General features: G+C 34.2%; 1 long non-coding RNA gene across 1 annotated transcript; it reads right to left on the reverse strand.

Annotated features, from left to right (window-relative positions):
- Positions 1–2,629: 2,629 nt before the first annotated feature.
- On the reverse strand, positions 2,630–3,269 carry LOC120138898. The gene is made up of 3 exons (XR_005517571.1): positions 2,937–3,269; positions 2,796–2,822; positions 2,630–2,668 (listed from the first exon to the last, which is right to left on the reverse strand). It is a non-coding gene; the product is annotated as an uncharacterized LOC120138898 (long non-coding RNA).
- Positions 3,270–8,925: the final 5,656 nt, after the last annotated feature.

Below are 8,925 nucleotides of genomic sequence, written 5' to 3' on the forward strand. Positions count from 1 at the left end.
ATCTTGAAGTAAATCAAATTGTAATGTTTTATCTGGCAAGTTGACTTTATTTTGGTGACATGGACCTTATTTAAAATATCGGATTTTATAATGATAACTCTTTTGCTAATACTGCTCGGTTATTGTGATATTGAATTTGAAGACAAGTTTTAAATTAAATTATTATTTATTGGTACTATATTTACGAGTTGGATTTTGATATTATAATTTGTTTATAATTTCATGTTATTTATAATGTGATTTTATATTGATGGAATAACGGTTTCCAAAATTGTCTTTAATAATCATAATGTGATCCACTAGACTTAGTCGAAACGCATAGGCGGGTCTAGGGGGTTACATTAAGGGTCACTTTTGTCTTTGTAATAGGCTCAATTTATCATTTCGTTTCTATAATATTTTCGTATTAATTTAGTCATTGAAGTTACTCATTTGCGTCAATGTTTAAAATATTTACTATTATTTAGGGTTTTAAATTAAGATTAGGGTGAATTAAAGGTTTATGAGATTATAGTTTAGGGTTTAAAATTTATGATTTAAGATTTAAGTTAGAGTTAAGATATAGAATGATATAATTAAACTATTTGAGGGTTAAATTGATGTGAACATACTATAAGTATAAAAATGATAAATCAGGTCTACACAAACAAAAGTGGCCCTTAAGTTTTAATTTTTAAATAAAATATCAATCAACTTTGTGTGTAAAAAATTTTGGCCCTGTATTAGACATTTATTTACAAAAAAAAAAATGAAAGTCATTTTCTTCATAATTATATTAGATACTGGTTTTACCATCAAAGATTTTGGCTCAAAACCAACGTTATTACTTGGGCATTTTGATTTTACCATTGAAGTGTTAAGCATAGGGTCAAAGAGAAATAAATGACATATTAAGGAAACAAACACATCCTAAACTAACGCCAAGAACCTTGACTGTAATTTCTGAATCTTCTTTTTACTCTTTTTAATTATAAAGTCGAGAACATAAATTAACGTCTAAAATAAATAGTGCCTAGAGCATCATCTTTGATAATATTGTGAAGTACATCAGGAAAATCACTTGGCCACAGCACAACATCATTCTCCCGAACACACATCCTTGAAAGATGATCGGCTGCTTTATTACTTTCGCGCCATGAATGAGTGACACAATACGTCTCAAACTTGGCTAATAGTTTCCATATTTCCCTTAAACAACGACTACCCTTCGGACCATAAGGTTGCTCTTGATTAATAGTTTTCACAACACTCTTTGAATCGGATTCAACCCATATTACTTTAATTCCTAGACCTGAAGCAAGAATGAGACCCCTCCATACAGCCCATAGTTCAACCAAGAAAGTATCATCTTGAGGAGCTTTAGATACAAAAGCGCATAATGGCTCACCCTTGTGGTCTCGAAATAAACCACCAAAACTTGAATTTTTTGCATCTACAGATCCATCCGTATTTAACTTTATGCATCCTATCTCTGGCTTCTTCCATCTACACCATCTAATTGGTTTGGTGATCGGATTTAGAAGGCCGGTCAATCTCTCAATACTCAATTACCAAGAGAAACAACCCCCTCAGCTTTCTTTGGCACTAAATATGACATACAAGTTTCCCTCCACAAAAGTTCACCTACTCGGAGTTTGTATTCCTTGGCCTTGTGTTTCTTCCCACGAAGGTGGTCTTTCAGACAATTTTCACTTGAAGTACTTATCAGACAAAGTACACAGCTCCATTCCTTTTGAACTCTCTTTGAGAACAAATTACCTCTTTATTGCCATAGCTAAGATCAACATTTCCCTGAAAAAATCATTACATACAAATCACAATGATCGATTTAATGAAAATCAAGCAAACTCTTCACATACAAAGAAACTATGGAACTCCTATGATTATATCGTGGGAAAACAAAACATATCATTGCATTCAACTCCAGATTTGGTGAACTTTTAGCACATTTTTCATATAATCTTCCCTGTTTAGATGCTCCATTGAAGTGGTTCATTGTGTTTTTCATCTACATATATATATACCATCCCTTAACTCAAGTACATCATTCCAAAATTGATGAATTATATGAACTTACCAGACCAGTACTTAGTTTCTCTGAGTCCGGCCATTCATGAATGTACTCGAGTCAGCGTCATCAAATATGCCGTCCGGATTGTGAATTACAGTGCCTTTCTTTCTTGGAAGAACATTATGTCCCATGTTTTATCTAAAAAATAAGGTCTAATAAAAAGGTTGAAGACATAAGAAGAACCACCAAAGCAGGGTGTCACCAGCAATATTGTTGTAACACCCTTTGCATAAGGCCAGAAAGGCAACCTGCCAATATAAAAAAAACAATCACAAAATTCAGTGAGAAATCCTAGTGAAAATTGAGATTGGCAAAAATGTAAACATCCAACACTAATGGCAGGTCTAATCTCACTCTTGTTCCAACAAATTATCTAACAAGCACAAAAAATTTCCAAGTTGAACTACAAAACAAATGAAACCTCGATCAAACCATCAAGACTAGTATCAGTTACAACTCAAAAAGCCCAGATTTACACTTCAAAATACACCAAGTGTCAGCTCCACCATTGTAATCAATGCAAACAGAACCCAGTACATCAAACATTGCTGATTTTTTAAGGAAGAATTAGTCTGTACAATGCGAATCGAAGCAAACCTGCAATTTCAAATATGGGAAAGTAAAACAAAATCATCTACACAGATGCTAAGTTCAAATCATATAATATTTAAACACAAATTCAGCACATCAATGTGTATCGAGAAAGTTAAGATTAGCTACGTACAAGGGGTAAATTAAAGTGAATGAAGGCCTGCAGATCAACAAAAATTAAAAAAGAAAAAAGAAAAGTAAAAGTTAGTGACTCAGTATAATAAGCTTTGAACTTGAATCAAACGAGCATGAAGACGTATAAATAATCACATACGAAGAGAGCACAGTGAAGATATTTGTTAAGAGTTCAAGAAAAGCATCCCGAAACCCATCTCCTTCGACTTCGACTTTTCCTTTCTTCAAGTTCTTCTTCCACATTTGAAAGTGGAAAAGTCAAAGGAAACTTCTAGTTATCAACATTTTTGAGGATGGGTATTTTGATTTACGAAGAGGAGACCGAGACTCAATTATTGGTGAGATCAAGTCACCAAAGTAAAAAAGTAGTACTTTAGGGTAAAAGACCGCCGAACTGAAGACCAATCGTCGGCTCTCTACAGAGTTCGCGTGCTCATATACATAAAATTCTTGAACCATTAATAAGGATGTGGTTGCTTAGGGAAAGGGAAAGTGTAAAAGGCGCAATGAAGAAAATAGATTAAATTAGATTTTTTAAAATAATTTTAAGGTGGTTATATAATATTATCTTTTAAAAATTTTAATTTATTAATAACATAAATACAACTACTTAAAATTAGGTAGAATAATCTTTTATTTTTATATTGATGTCAATTGAGAGTTAATAATACATTTTATATTTTGTTTAATAATGGTTTGTGTCCCTTTGCTATATTGATTTAATTTTTTAAATATTTATTTATTATATTTTCATTTAGAGTAAACTACAAATTTACTATCTAAATTATTATTTTGTTTCGTTTTGATACCTAAACTTCATATGTTTCAAAATTATTTATGTTTCAAAATTATTTATGTTTTATTTTGGTATCTCGCCATTAAAAACTTAACAGAATTATTGTATATGGCATTTTTATGTGTAAATTACGTCATTCATCACTCAACTATCTTCTCACTCCTATTTTGGTCACTAAAATTTAAAAAAAATCAATTTAACTACTCAACCTTCAAATTGATCATGTTTTAATCACTCTAATTTGTTTTATTAATAATTTTATGACATGAAATTTTTATTATTATTTTATTAATATATAATTAAAATAAAAAATAAATATGATAGTTAGAGTGATTAAATTAGGATTAATTTGAAAGTTAAGTAATTAAATTAAAAAATAAACTTTAGTGACCAAAATAGGAGTGGAAAGATAGTTGAGTGATTAATGATGTAATTTACCCATAAAAAATGCCATGATAACAAAGATTGGATTCCTAAGAATAAATATTTAATTGAATAAGTGAAAAAATGTGTATTAGTCTAATTGATATGTATTATTTTTTAGTCATAACTTGATTTAAAAAATTATGAATGTTAAATGAAATGAAATTTAAGTATAGTGAAATAAAATTTGTTGGAGTTAAATTAAAATGTCGTACACATTCCAAATTAAAGCACACGGACTTGGGCTTAAGGGATATTCTAATATTTATGCTCAATTCAAATTATTAAGTTGTTCCTCCGTACAAAAAATAAATTATCAATTAAATTCTTAAACTTTTGAATCGTATTAATGTTTTCTTTTATTGATAAAAATCGTCATTGATTGTTATGATATTAAAACGACAGTTAATGTTGACGTGATGGTTTACGATGCTGACTTGACAATTCACATGTGAATGATATCATGATAAAGAAGTTCAATTGATATTTTAGATAATTCGAGAGTTTGATTATTCTTTTAGAAATTTGGACAACTTATTTAAAAGAGAAAATAATCTCAGTGACTAAAAATGTCTTATAATATACGAATTTAACCAACTTTTTTTGGATTTATCAAAATGACCAAGAAATCCGCAACGCGATCTCAAATTCGCAACGTGATCTCAAATTCGCAACGCGAATTCCAATTTCGCAACTCAGTTTCCAAATTCGCAACGCGATTTTCCAAATTCGCAATGCGAAAGTCAAATTCGCAATGCGAAAGTCAAATTCGCAACGCGAATTTGTAAATCGCAACACATAAGTCAAATTCGCAACGCGATAGTCAAATTCGCAAATCGAAAGTCAAATGTTTTTACGCGAAACACAATATTAATTTCGCAACACAAATGTAAACAGTATTATCGCAAATCATCTCTAACCTAAAACCCTAAAGCACAACTCAATCCCATTTTCATCTCTCACTCTCTACGGCGACACCCGTCCCCATCTCCGACGAAATCCGACCCCATTTCCGACGAAATCCGTCTATCTCCATCTCTTAGAGCAACCCTCACAACCATTCACGGTCAGAAATGAAAATCAACCACCGAGGGTTAGTTTTTTTAATTATTTTTATTTTGAATTTTTGTATTATTATTAGATTAACCATTTCACTGAGATTGCTAAATTCATTCGATTGCTGCTAATACTGCTAAACTGTTTAGTCTTTAACCTTGTGAAGTTAGTATTTGTCTTTGTTTTGTCTTTTTGTTGAAGTAACCCTAAATCGCAACACCAAATTTGCAACGCGAAAATGAAAATCGCAACGCGAAACTAAAATCGCGTTGCGAATTTAAGTTTCAGAAACTTCTTTTATTCTGCAAATTGAAACTTGAATGAATTGCATTACTTCAATCAAAAAACATAGACAAATATTAACTTCACAGTATTGCTAATTTAAGTTTCAAGAATAAACTACTACTCTTTATGTTGTCCTTGAACCTGCACTAAACCTATATGTTGTCCTTTTAAATATTTATATAGTTCTTACTTCTGGAATGTTATCTGATGCATTTTGTGAACTATGATGGAATAATGACTTGGGTGAATATCGTGCTAGTTTGAAACATATTTGGCTTTGTTTTCACTGTTTAATATCATGTCTGTTTATAGTGTATAATTTGTAGTTTTTGGTATATCTAACTTGGTATGTTTATTATTTTTGTAGAAATTTTTTTCGGCTGCATTGACCTGAAGGAATAAATTAAGCATAGCCACTAAAATTGAATCGACGCTTACACCTCTACAAAGAAAATTGTTTGAGGATACTTGCTTCGGGTCATGGCTGAAAGTGCAATATACGGTTGGAGATGCTATGTTGACACATTTGTTTCTTCAGACCATGACTAACGATCTACCCGAGGGGGTACAACGTGGTGATGAGGAGATATGATTTCATTTTCCTTCGGCACCGGTGTATACTTGTTTTGGGCGGGAGGAGTTTTGCTTAATCACCGGTCTACGCTTCGGACACGATGATGTAGGTCGGTACACTAGTCATATCGCCCGCCCATCATGGTTATATCGGGTTTTTCCTGAGCTGGCAAAGTCGAAGCCGAGTATATACGTCGACGACTTGAAGAGATTATTTGATAAAGATGGTTTTACTCAGATGGATGACCTTGATGTTGTCCGAGTATGCCATTTATTACTTTTGCATGCCGGCTTTTTAGGCAAAGAGGGCAGACAACCAATCTCTGAGGACCTAATATTATTGGTAGATGACCTAAATGCATAGAACCTGTTTCTGTGGGGTTCATATCTATGGAAAGCTACATAGAAGAAGTTGTCATCTGCCTTTGAGGACCGAAAAAGTTTGCGGCGCGATGGTTCTAAATACACTTTGACAGGCTTTACTTGGGCCTTAAGGTAAGAACTTCTATATTATAATGTTTCCAAAATTATAATTAATTATTTAACAATTACTAATGTTTGTGTATTATATTGTTTGTAGATTTGGATATTTGAGGCTTTCCCCAGCATGCGGACATATGCGAAAAAAAGATCAAATGATATTCATAGGGCTATTACCTGGAAGAGGATCCGCATGTTGGATTGGGAAGAGTTACTCCCATATACGACGATGAATGATGTAAGTTAACACACAAATAATACCATATAAACAAGTTATTACTAGTACAAGTTTAACTTTGTTTGAGCTTTTATATTCTTAGGTGGCCAACTATCCATTACAGAGGCTGACACCCACAAAGGCTAAGCTTGCCACTGATTGGTGGCAAGCTAGTAAGCGGTTTTTTGACGGATAATGAGCACCCCACCTCGAGAGCCATCACATGATCGGGCCGATTCTACAGCTCGACACCCGGAGCCATCACCTGATCAAGCCTCGTCTCCACCTCCACCATCACCTATTCCATCACATCATCGAGCCTCTTCTCCACCATCACCTCATGATAGGCGACCGACAAAGAGGCCACAACATTTATCTCCCTATTCTCCACCTCTACGGGATGAGTTAGGAGAATTACGTGATGAGGTCGGTGCTTTGCGTCATGAGGTCAGTACTTTACGTGAAGATAATGGTGCATGGCGTGATGAGGTTCGATCTTTACATGGTCAGGTGGATTTTTTACGCGATGATAATGGTGCGCTACGCGGTGAGGTGTCTACCTTACGTGATGAGGTTGCCACTCTACGCGAGATTGTTTCATTATTGCAGAATGAGGTTAATACTCTGCGCAATGAGGTAAATTTGTTTAATACTATACTAAAAATGCAAATAACTTTTTTTCGGCATTATTTATTTATTTATTTACTGATTTATATATTAATTTATTTTCAGCGGCCCGATAAGGTAGATGCTTTATGTCGGGTTTTTCTTGCACGACGGGGTTCACGCATCAGACGTCGTGCACGTGCCATTACGTCTTCGTTCACCCCACTAGTGCCAAGACTCCGTAAGAATAAGCCCGATGCACCTATCATCATTCAAGAGGCCCCTCTCATCATTGAAGAAGCCCCTCCCACCATTCAAGATGCCCCTGTCATCGTTCAAGTGGTCTCGCCCGCCGTTTAAGAGCCCGATTCACATGGCGTCATATGTCGACATATTAATAAACCCCCTCCCGTGCCCGATATGATGGATACGAGTTGGCTTTCGTATGTGTTACCGGCCAGTACCATTCCTCAGGAGGAGAGGGAAACACTACCGGAAATAATTACGGATAATACCCTTTGGTCTAAGATCGTAGTTGATTTTTATCTACATGAGCGGAGCAAGGGGTGTTATTCTGACCTATGCCAAATCGACGATGCATATCATTGTTTCTGATCGGTCTTAGTGGGGTATTTTATTAGGGGTTGAAGATAATAGCTATCTCGAAGGGGTGGTAAGTCTTATATTCTTCTTATATTGCATTTTGATTAATTTTTTTTAAATTTATTAATAAATTCACTAATATATGTATTTTTTTTATAAAACAACATATTGATGCATGGGTGTCACGTCTTCTAATAATAAGGAAATTGAAGAAAATAAAAAATACTCGATGGACTATTATGCCGACATCTTTTCACTCAGCTCACTTGAAGGATCAGAGAGATGCTTCATATAAGTTGGCTAATGGAAAAGCTAAATTTTATCCTGCGTTGTGGGAGGTCGATAAGGTTAGTATTTATTTTTTTGAATATTTTAAAGGTTTTCATAAATTTTATTTGATGTGTGTAATTATTTATGATTGTAGGTGTTTATCCCTATTTTAGAACGTCGTCATTGGCTTCTCGTCGAGCTTCAGCTCCCATCCCTGAAGACTATAGTATATGACAGCATATTGAATTACATACCATTGTCTGATTTGAGAGATATTATTACAAAGGGATGGAGCGATCATTTGGCTAAATACTTGAATGCGCTTAATTATTGGACAAATTTTGGAAACAATAAGCCAAAGAAGTTCAAAATTATAATGATCAGAGACGAGACTGCGCCACAACAAACGCAGGGAGCCAGATGGGATTGTGGTCCTCTCGTATGCTTGTGCTTAGAACGTTTGACGACAGGAAGTATACAGTATCTACCTCCCACAGATAGAGATAGAGCTGCAGTAGGCTTGTGGTTTCGGCATTATATGGCCAGATCGATATATGCGAGACGTTGCCTACCTGCATCCGCGTGCTGAAAGTTGTACATAAACAATTGGTAAGTTTGAGCAAGTGTCGTTATATGTACTCTTTAATTGGTTTGAAAATATTTGGTTAAGTACCTAGAATTCAGTAATTTGTTGTTTGTTGGTTTTAGATGTATAGAAAGTGTTGTTTGAGCAAATGTTTGGTTTCTGCAGGTTAATCCTGAAGTGAGCTGCGTGAAATATATTTGTGCATAAACAACAGTCTGGGTACACTTTTTTTT

The sequence above is a fragment of the Hibiscus syriacus genome, unplaced genomic scaffold, assembly GCF_006381635.1.
Source record: "Hibiscus syriacus cultivar Baekdansim isolate YM2019G1 unplaced genomic scaffold, ASM638163v2 tig00110716_pilon, whole genome shotgun sequence".
In the NCBI taxonomy this organism is placed as follows: Eukaryota; Viridiplantae; Streptophyta; class Magnoliopsida; order Malvales; family Malvaceae; genus Hibiscus; species Hibiscus syriacus.